Raw genomic sequence first — 10629 nt, forward strand, 5'->3', positions numbered from 1 at the left:
TTTTTTGTATTTTTAGTAGAGACAGGGTTTCACTATATGTTGGTCAGGCTGATCTCAAACTCCTGACCTCAGGTGACCTGCCCATCGGCCTCCCAGAGTTGGGGTGACAGGCGTGAGCACCACGCCTGGCCCCTTGTACCATCTTAGTAAACCGGCTTTTGCTTTGCACTGTGGACTCCTCCTGAATCCTTTCTTGTGCGAAATCCAAGAACCCTCTCTTGGGGGCTGGATCAGAACCTGTCTCCGGTAACACACTAACACATACACACTGAAACTCACTCACACAAGCACGAATACACACTCCCCTACGCCACTGGTGCACACACACCAGCACACTCACAATGACACGACACGCCCAAGTACACGCAGACACTGCAGAGTGTAACTCTGGGTCTCCAGTGGGTCTGAGCGTCTGCTCCACAGTGGGGCTCTCCTGAGGCTGGTGCCTCCTCTCAGAAATGTTTCTGCCCCCAGCTGCCATGTGACTTAAAATCCTGAGAAATTAGGAAAGATTCCTTTAAAACCAGCACCTCGGATTTTAGGCTTAAGCAGTATTTGGAAAATGCCGGGCTCAGTCCTCCAGCTGGGTGGGCTCCGGGCCCCGGCTCATGGGGGCAGGCGGGAGGAGGGAGCTGGCTCGTGGTACGGGGCGAGTCCGGGCAGATTTGGGGCGCACGCAGGTACGCGGACATCCCACCCCTGAGAGCCAGAGAGACAGCAGACGGCTGTGGCGGGTCAAAGACAGGGCTCTGGAGAGACCCAATCCCCACCCGCTCTCCCTGCAACCCTCCCCTAGGGACTTCACTCCCGCGAGCCTCAGTTTCCCCATCTGCACAATGGGTGTGACTCCGGGACCCACCTCATGGGCTAATGTGAAACTCAAATGACACCGTGCCGATGAAGTTAGGAGCCCTGGAAGACCAAGAAGAGAAAGTGGTGGTGGCGGCGGGGCTGCGATGGGGGAAAAAATCCACCATCCCCGGCTTCCCGCGTGTAACGGGGCCGAAAATAACCAGCATTTTCCTTTTCTCTGCGGCTGAAGCCCACGCTTCCCAGAGGGCCGGGCCTGCTTATCAGGAGCAGAGCGGCTCGCTCGGCTGTCTCCGCCAGAAGGTGACTGTGGGGGCCCCGCTCCCCTCCAGCCTCCAGCCCGACTCCCACCAGGAAAACACCCGCTCCTCTCCCCCCTCGCCCCGCCCCTCCCAGGTTTCCGCCCCACCCCCCAGCCCACAAACAATTTTGCATATATTTAAATCTCCTTTGCGAGTTCCCCCTCCCCCGGAAAAAGAGAGAAAGAAATTACAAAGGCCGTCATTTGTCTCCGTCCCCGCACCCCATCTATCAGGGCCCGGAGCCCGTCGCCTCGAATGAGGCGCGCGCCCGGGACGGCCGCTTTAATGGGGCGCCGCGTGTGACCGTGCAGCCGCGCGGCGGGCGCAGCCGGCCGGCATTTGCATACATATTAAACGGAGCAGTAAAAAATGCAGACATGCAAACCATTTGGACGGGCTCCTCGGCGCAGAGCCTGCCAGGAAATCAATCTTCTGGTTTCTTCAAGGCAGCCTGCTCGGGAGGAGGTGGCGGTGCCACACAGCCCGCAGGCCGTGGGAGGGGGCCATCGTCTGTCCATCTGCCTGCAGGAGCGGCCGTGGGGGTTCTTCCCCGCCACGGAGGAGCCACCCACGGGGAGCCAGGGGCCGGGGAGTGAGTGTGGTGGGTCCTGGCTCGGCTGGCTGTGTGCCCTGGAGTGAGAGCTGGCCCCTCTCTGAGCCCCCTTCACTGGGTGCTGAAGATACTTCCTTTCCCTTTTGCCACTCTGGGGCTTAGGGGACTAACCCAAGATCACCGGGCCGGGGCTCTAAGCCAGGTGCAGAGAAGGATGGCCGAGCACCCAGCCTCTGGAGGCAGGTGGCCTGAATTCAGTCAGGCTCCACTCCTCGGGAGCTGTGATCTTGGGCAAATGCATCAACCTCCCTGTTTCTCGTAAAAGAAAGCTCAGTAGGCCTTCCTCCTAGGTATGCTGTTGGATTGAAATAGGTCAGTCTTGTACAGCTCTTGGCTCATGGCCTGGCAAGTAGTATGTGCTCAATAAATAGTGGCAGAACAGGGAGTAGGAGGGTCCTTGGTGTTATCGGTATGGCCTTCTGGGTGAATATCCCTCTTTACTTCTGCATGGTGCGGCAAGCCACTCCTCCCAGAACCTCCTTACCTGTAAAATGGGGCGTTTTGATTCTCACCGGAAGGGCTAGCTGTGTTCTACAGGGCACTGGGTCGTCTCCCTGGCCCTGCCTGCTGTGCGCTCCCACCCACCCGCTGGTTCCAGCCAGTGTGGCCAAGGTGGCGCCTCTGAGGGCTGCCTACAGCCGGTCTTAGGCAAAGCCCAGAGCAATCTGTGGGTCCAGGAAAAGGCCACTGGCCCTGAACCTCAGCCGAGTGAGACTGGGGCCTCTCTGAATTCCACGGCACAGATGGAGAAACCCAAGCTCAGAGAGGTGTGGCAGAGCCAGGAAGCTCCAAGTTGGTGCCGCTGGGATTCAAGCCGGATGTGCCCAACTGCAAGGCCACCTCCCCAGAGGTCACCGGGAAAGTAAATACTGTGGCAGAGGAAGGAGCTCATCCCACAGTGTCAAGGGACGCAGCTGCCCCCTCAAAGGAGGGGGTGCTTGTGGAGAAAGAACTGAGTTTTGTGTCTGAGCCCAAGTGAATATTTGGTACCCATGAAGGTCCTTCCTTTTTTTTTTGAGACAGAGTTTCGCTCTTGTGGCCCAGGCTATAGTGCACTGGCACGATCTTGGCTCACTGCCATCTCCACCTCCCGAGTTCCAGCGATTCTCCTGCCTCAGCCTCCCTAGTAGCTGGGATTACAGGCACGCGCCAGCACGCCCAGCTAATTTTTTGTGTTTTTAGTAGAGACGGGGTTTCACTACGTTGGCCAGGTTGGTCTCGAACTTCTGACCTCAGACAATCCACCTGCCTCGGCCTCCCAAAGCGCTGGGATTACAGGCGTGAGCCACCACGCCCGGCTCAGTCCTTCCTTGAGAAAACCTGGAGGAAGAGGGGAGAGAGGGCTTCTGAGAACCTGCCCACTTTGGCCTTCATTCATCTACTTTATACTCCCAGAAGTGGGGAACAGAGGTGACCAAGGTCCCCAAGACCCGGCCGGGCAGTGGGCAGTGCTGGGGCGTTAATGGCAGGATGGGGGGTGCGCCTAGACCAGTGGGTGCACTGTCCTCTCTGAGACCCTAGGGATTAGGTGACGAGGCCAAGCCAGGGCGTGGGCAGGGGAGCTCTGTCTTCAGTTGGGAGAGGGTCCCCTGAGGTTCAAAGCTTCCAACTGAGTGGCAGTGTGACCTCCGTGCTGTGTGTGGGAGTTGCAGCCTAACTAAAGAGGCCAGACCCAGAGCTGTGGCCCAGTTCACTGGTGTCTCGCTGTGTGACCTCGGACAAGGCCTCACTTCTCTGGCTGGGGTGGCTGAGCCGACTGCACCCCTGCTCTGTCTCTTGGGGAGCCCCCTTCTTTCATTCCTGCCCTCCAGGCCGCTGTCCCTCCACCTCTCTCTGCAGCCCTGAGTGCAGGCCAGCCCCACGCACTGCACGGCAGGCAGCCCAGCCAGGGTGGAAGAAGCAGGCAGGGCGGGAAAAGGCGGGAGGGGTCCGAGTTACAGGAACCAGCAGGGCCATTGCTCAACTGGGGAGCCTGGCCGCGGGCCTGCCTCGGCCCCCACCTCCAGCAGCCCGCCCTCCTCCCAGCTCTGCATTGCAAACATTCCTCGCCAATCTCGGGTTGCTGCAGCCCCGGAAGGGGGAACTGCAGCAGACACAGCAAGAGGCCGCCAGAAACACTTAACCCCTTCGCTCCTTCCAGGCAGATCTTTCAGGCGAAGGAAGGAGGGAGCTGGGGTGGCGGCTGCTAGAGTCCTTCCCAGGCCCTGGGTGACCAGGTCAGGTGATTTGCTGGCAGGCCTGGCCGGATTACCAACGTAGATCAACAGGTTGTGGGTTCATGACTCACCCAGCAGACATTTCCGGAGCTCCCCTGGGTGCTGGCAGCAGACATGAAAATCCAAGAGTGGCCCCAGCATGGGAGTGGGATGCGGGTCTCTTATGAAGGGTATAACCAAGGAGAAGTGCAGGGTGAGCCTGAGCACAAACTAACGTGGCTCAACTAGTCAGGGAGGGCTTCCTGGAGGAAGTGACTTTTAGGGAGCCCTGTGAGGGCAGAGGGAGAGAGTTCCAGGCAGAGGAGGCAGCAAGTGTAACGCTCTAGAGGGCAGAGAGATGGCACGTTTCAATCTGTGTTTCTGGAGGAGAGAGAGGAAGGGGAGGAAAGCCCCCAGGTGGCAGAGCTTGGCCCATGCCAGGTCCCAGAAAGCCTTGAGGCCACTCCCAGCATGGACTGTCATCTGGGGGTAATGAGGAGCTGGGGAAGGGCTTACATGAAGAACGACATGGTCAAGTTTATCTCTAAGCACTAAAAGATGCCTTGAATATAAAACAGAACCTTGGGCCAGGCTCGGTGGCTGACGCCTGTAATCCCAGAACTTTGGGAGCTGAAGTGGGTGCAGCAGAAGGTCAGGAGTTCGAGACCAGCCTTGTCCACATGGTGAAACCCTGCCTCTACTAAAAATACAAAAATTAGCCGGGCATGGTGGCACCCACCTGTAGTCTCAGCTACTTGGGAGGCTGAATCAGGAGAATTGCTTGAATCCAGGAGGCGGAGGTTGCAGTGAGCTGAGATTGAGCCACTGCACTCCAGCCTGGCGACCGAGCAAGACTCTGTCAGGGGAAAAAAAAAAAAAAGAACCAGAACCTTAATGGAAAGAGAGGGCACTAACACATTTTCATGTACAAACCAAATGGACTCTAAGACCAGAACACCCAAGCCATGCCAAGGTGCCACCAACAGGACACGTTTCAGATGGCAGCTGGGCGGGGCACTAGGCTCTCCAGCAGCACACGTGGCCACTCTGCCATCCCAGGCCACACAGAATCAGCAGGCTCAGGTTGGCTCTTCCTCCCGGGGTGGGGTCAGCACCTCCCATCTCCCAGACACTGCTCCTGCATACAGCTGGAGCTCAATAAATGCAGCAATTGTCAGAGTGTTTGAAGTTGAGAGGGGCTGAGAGGTCATCGAGGCCCACAGCCTCCTTGCTTTTTGCATGTTATTATGTTATTATTTTATTTGTGAAATGGAGTTTCACTCTTGTTGCCCAGGCTGGAGTACAATGGCATGATCTCGGCTCATTGCAACCTCCACCCCCCGGATTCAAGCGATTCTCCCGCCTCAGCCTCTCAAGTAGCTGGGATTATGGGTGCCTGCCACCACGCCCGGCTGATTTTGTATTTTTAATAGTGATGGGGTTTCACCATATTGGTCAGGCTGGTCTCGAACTCCTGATCTCCAGTGATTCACCTGCCCTGGCCTCCCAAAGTTCTGGGATTACAGGCGTGAGCCACCACACCCTGTCCTCACTTTAGATGAGGAAACTGAGGCCCAGAGGCAGCGATGGCCGGCCCAGGCCTTAGTCCCAGGCCTATGCATACTGGTCATGAGCTATGTGATCCAGGCAAGTGATGTCATGGTCCTCATTTTCCCATCTGCAAAATGAAGTGATAACGGTAAACTGCTCCATTTGTGATGAAGACTTAGAGAGAGAATCCCCAGCCCAGGGGGGCCTGGAGTTTACAGCCAAGACACCCACAGAGCATGTCGAGGGGAGGCCAGCGCACCCAGCTGCCCATAACCTTGTTGTCCTCAGATCTCCCTCACCAAAGCCCCCTCCTTTCCCTACCTCTTCTTGGGCCCGTTCTCTCTATACCTGGTCTTTTTGTTGGGACAGCAAATATATTCGGGGTTCCTCTAAGTCCTGCTCAGCCTGGTAAGACTTCCGAGGGTAAACATGCCCAGAATCCTCCCTGTTGAAAATCATGCCCCAACAGGACAGGAAGAGGCGGGGCAGGCTCCAGGCCTCCACATGCCCCAGCAGAAGAAGGGGCTGAGTTCCTCCTAGCCTCCTTGGGGATCATCCCTGTGGGCAGCCCCAGACGTCACCACGGTCTGTTTTGTGAGGGTCCCCTGGGTGTCACTGGACCCTTCCAGGCAGCAGAATTTCTAGAAAGGTTCTTTCTACCTGGGGCACCACCACCTTGGTGACCCGCCACCAACTCTGCCATGTGAAACATCTTACAGCCCTCATGCTGAGCCAAGGATTCACTCTCCAAATCCTCATCACAAGTGGTGAAGTTGGCTGTCATTGTCCCATTTTGCAGATGGAAAACTGAGGTCCGTGGAGTCACTTGCCAGGATCACACAGCTCATAAGCAGTATGGGTAGGCCTGGGACACAGGCGTTTTGGGGCTCACCACCAGGTGTTCAGGTGTCACCGCTAGGCCTCCCAGCCAGGGATCCCTGCCACTGCCCCGGCCTGGAAACATGACACTTCTCCCCCAGCAAGGAGGCTCCAGCCAAACCAAGGATTCCCCATGCTCACCCTGCCCCTCGTCTTGTTAACGTACTTAAACCTCTATCTGTACATGAAATAAATATGTCATCTCATCTATTTATCATTTGTTTATCACGGGCATTTATCCATCCTAAGTTTCCTCTCTGCTCAAATCTTCTCCACATGGGTTCACTCAGGTTACGGATCTTGTCTCAACTTTCACAAGGCACGGCCCCGTGTGTGCTGCAGCCAACATCACAGAAAAAATCTCACTTCATTCGTGTCATAGGCATGAGTGGCCTGACTCAAAAATCTTAATGGAATCTGCTGTGTGGGGCCAGGGGTAGCACAGCACCCTGAGGCCCGAGAAGTACCTGGTGCAGAGTGAGCACCCAGTAAGGGGGGCTGGGTACTACCACCACCATTGTTCGCCAGGGCTCCATGCGGCTGATAAATTCCTGGTGTCTTCCTCTTCTCTTCGTATCACAGGTTAACAGGTTCACCTCCCGACGTTGCTCATGTCTACACAATGGTAAGAAAAAGGCAACTGTGAGAATGAGGCAAGTTGTCTGTCCTCAGACTGAAGTGCTGGTTACCAGGGCAGTTGGCCTCCAAGACGGTCTCCAAATGATCCCCGCCTCCTGGCACGCACACCTTTCCACAGTGAAATCAGGCTGGCCTGCATAACCAATCGGGTATGACTGCATGTGCTGTCCAAGGCTAGGTCATAAAAGGTACTGCAGCTTCAGTCTCACTCTCTTGCGTCACTCACTCTGAGAAGCCAGCCGCCATATTGTGGGGAAACCCAAGCAGCCTGATGAAGTCCACATGGCATGGAGCTGAAGCCTTTTTGTCGGCTACGTGAATGAGCTATTTAGGAAAGAGATCTCTATCTTCAGTCAAGCCTTCAGATGCCTGGCAGCCCCAGCTGACATCTTGATGGCAACCTTAAGAGAGACCGGCCAGCTAAGTAAGCCACCTCTGAATTCCAGACCCACAGAAGCTGAGATACTAAAACGCCTGTTTTGAGACACTAACTTTGGGATAATGTGTACTCCACGGTGTGTAACTAAAAAGAAACAGAGAGACCTTTTAGTTACAAGAGCCCTCCAGGGACTCTGTTCCCAAAATGTGTTCCTTGGAATGCCGATCCCAGGCTTTGTTCTGGAAAACCAAGGTCAGTTGAATGGAGGCAGACGGTGGATTCTAGTCTCCTGTTCAAGATTCCCATCCTCCTTGGCATTTTGAAGTGGACTCCTCCAGACGAGGAAGCTGTTCTCTTCATGTAACACTTCTCAGGGACTCTGACTGTGGAACTCTGGTGTCAGAGCCTCAGAGCACACTTTGGGACACAGAGCCAAACTTTCATCGCAGCCGATTCCTTGAATACTTTAAATGATTGTGCCCAACATAAAACTAATTAAAAGGCCCAGTGTCGCATGCCTGTAATCCCAGGTGCTTTGGGAGACTGAGGCAAGAGGATCACTTGAGGCCAGCCTGGCTGGGCAACACGGCAAAACCACTTCTCTACCAAAAAAAAAAAAAAAAAAAACAAAAGCCAGGTATGGTGGCATGCACCTGTTATTCCAGCAACTCGGAAGGCTAAGGCAGGAGGACTGCTTGAGCCCAGGATTTCAAGGTTCCTGGGTGACAAAGTGAGACCCTATCTCTCAAATTAAAGGCTACAGTGAGCTCAGATCATGCCACTGCACCCCAGATTGAATAGCAAAAGGAGACCCTGTCTCGGAATAAATAAATAAAAATAACCCCAAATACTCCCAGCCTAATATCTAGAGTCTGGCTAGGCACAATGACTCACGTCTGTAATCCCAGCACTTTGGGAGGCCAAGGCGGGAGAAACATTTGTGGTCAGGAGTTCGAGAGCAGCCCAGCCAACATGGCGAAACCTCATCTCTACTAAAAATACAAAAATTAGCTGAGCGTGGTGACACATGCCTGTAATCCCAGCTACTCAGGACGCTGAGGCAGGAGAATCGCTGGAACCCGGGAGGCAGAGGTTGCAGTGAGCTGAGATTGTGCCACTGCACTGCAGCCTGCGTGACAGAGCAAGACCCTGTCTCAAAAATACTAACAACAATAATATCCAGAGTCTGACCTACAGCATGAGACACAAGGACGAGATGGCTGCTCCACCAAGATGGGCCACTGTCCCCAGGCTCCTCTTCTGGCTGAGGGGTTTGGTTTGCCCTGGGTCACCTCTGGTCCCTCCCATCTTTATTTTTTTTTTTTTTTGAGACAGAGCCTCACAGCGTCACCCAGGCTGGAGTGCAGTGGTGCAATCTCGGCTCACTACAACCTCCGCTCCTGGGTTCAAGTCATTCTCCTGCCTCAGCCTCCCAAGTAGCTGGGATTACTTGGATTACATGCCACCATGCCCAACTAATTTTTTTGTATTTTTAGTAGAGACGGGGTTTCACCATATTGGCCAGGCTGGTCTCGATCTCCTGACCTCGTGATCTGCCCACCTCAGCCTCCCAAAGTGTTGGGATTACAGGTGTGAGTCACTGCGCCCAGCCTCCTCCCATCTTATAATCAGTAGTGTTGGGCCAGAGTCTGGCCAGGGACCACAGCCAATTTGGGGAGCACTTGGGATTCAGACTTAGAATCCCAAACCCTAGTGCCAGCTCCCATCAGCTCTGCCACTCAGGGACTCGTGGGCTGGGCTGCACGATTGAGCCCCACCCCTTCAGGGTTGCTGCACCCGGAACACCAAGGCCGCAGAGCTGGGTGTTTCTAGGTGGGAATGCAACCACAGTCATATAACACGAGCCACTGGAAAATAGCATTTGAACTAGAAAAATTCATTTTACAAGCAACTTTTTAAGAGCAGATCCACCCCCTTCAGCAAGGGAAGGCTGTGCTCAGAAAACCACATTCTTTCAGGTCCCTGGGGCTGCGTGGGGGTGGGAATAGAACTCTGGCTACATGCTAGAAGGCAGAGGTCTTTTCTTTTGTTAAAAACATAATTTTACCCGCATGTTGCTTCGTGTTTCCCCGCACACGCATTCTGGGACACTCAGGTCTTTCTGGAGGCATCTCTGCAGACGCCAAGTGGCCTGCCCGCCTCCCTCCAGCCAGAGGCTCAGGCGTGGGCACGGAGGGTGAAGAGAATTCGTGGCACCCTTACTACAAAGAATGTGGTCCCGGCTGGCACAGCCCCCGTCTCACCGGGAGCCCCTGCCCAGGCCTGCTGCCTCAGAACCTGCCTCTGAATGAGACCCCACAGCAGATCAAGGCACATTAAGGTGGGGGAGCACTTGAATGCACCCTGGGTGCAGGGTGCCCTTGGCCTGTCTGCTAAGGGGTGGCCACACCTGCCTCCCTCCCCCTCTTCCAGGGCCTCTGTCCCATCAACTCCCCAGAGGGGTTCCAGCAGAATTTCCCTGACCCATTTCTATGTTTGTTCTATACCACAGCATCCCTCTCTCATCACAGAAATCCAGCAAGATGATCACTGCATGACATGGTGGGAAGTCAGGAGACCTGAAAGAGAGGTGACATTGACATGAAAGACACCTGGCGCTTACGGAGCAGGCCCAGCCCAGGAGGGAGGCCATGGGACCCAAGGGCTCAGACAGGGGACAACATCTCCCCAAGGTCAGCCCACCAAATGGCAGTGTCAGGGGGAGCCCATAGCCACTGAGCTCTCCCTGGACCCCCAGCTGCCCAAGGGAAGTGGGAGTGGCCTCCGGAATGGTCAGAACTGCACCCCCATCCAACTGGCTTAGCCCAGCACCTCCCAATTGGGGGTTCCGTGGAGCAAGCCTTCAAAGGCTCTCTGGTGCGGGGGCTGGCTCCATGCTATTTACAGCCTCTCGCAGTCCCTGAGGGCCATTGCACCTTTACTGCGGGCCAGGCCGCCCAGGCCTCCTCCACCAAGCTCCTTTGCTTTGGGTGGGAGGGCGGCAGCTCACTGGGTCTGTTCAGACTGCCGGGAGCTGATGGGAGTTAACAGGCATCATCTCCGCCCTTCACTAACCCCAAAATGAGACGCTTCTATTACTTAACAAATGCAGTTTGCTTGTTGGGCAAACAGGGGCCTTGGGGCAAATAACAGAAGGAGGGACTTTCCCGGTGTGAACAGAGAGAGGAATGAGTTGAGAAATTTGAGGCGCGGAAGGGAGGGAATTTGTCTGGATTATTTTCCAGCGGTGGCACCTGCTCT

General features: G+C 55.3%; 1 long non-coding RNA gene across 1 annotated transcript in view; it reads right to left on the bottom strand.

Annotated features, from left to right (window-relative positions):
• The window catches only part of LOC108283020, a 4010-nt gene extending 1262 nt beyond the window's left edge, over positions 1 to 2748 (bottom strand). Inside the window, exons 1-2 of the long non-coding RNA XR_005195541.1 lie at positions 1304 to 2748; positions 860 to 912 (exon numbers count right to left, since the gene is read on the bottom strand). This is a non-coding gene — a long non-coding RNA (uncharacterized LOC108283020). The remainder of the gene's footprint in view (positions 1 to 859; positions 913 to 1303) is intronic.
• Positions 2749 to 10629: the final 7881 nt, after the last annotated feature.

This window comes from Cebus imitator, unplaced genomic scaffold (assembly GCF_001604975.1).
Source record: "Cebus imitator isolate Cc_AM_T3 unplaced genomic scaffold, Cebus_imitator-1.0 Scaffold254, whole genome shotgun sequence".
NCBI classification, from domain to species: domain Eukaryota; kingdom Metazoa; phylum Chordata; class Mammalia; order Primates; family Cebidae; genus Cebus; species Cebus imitator.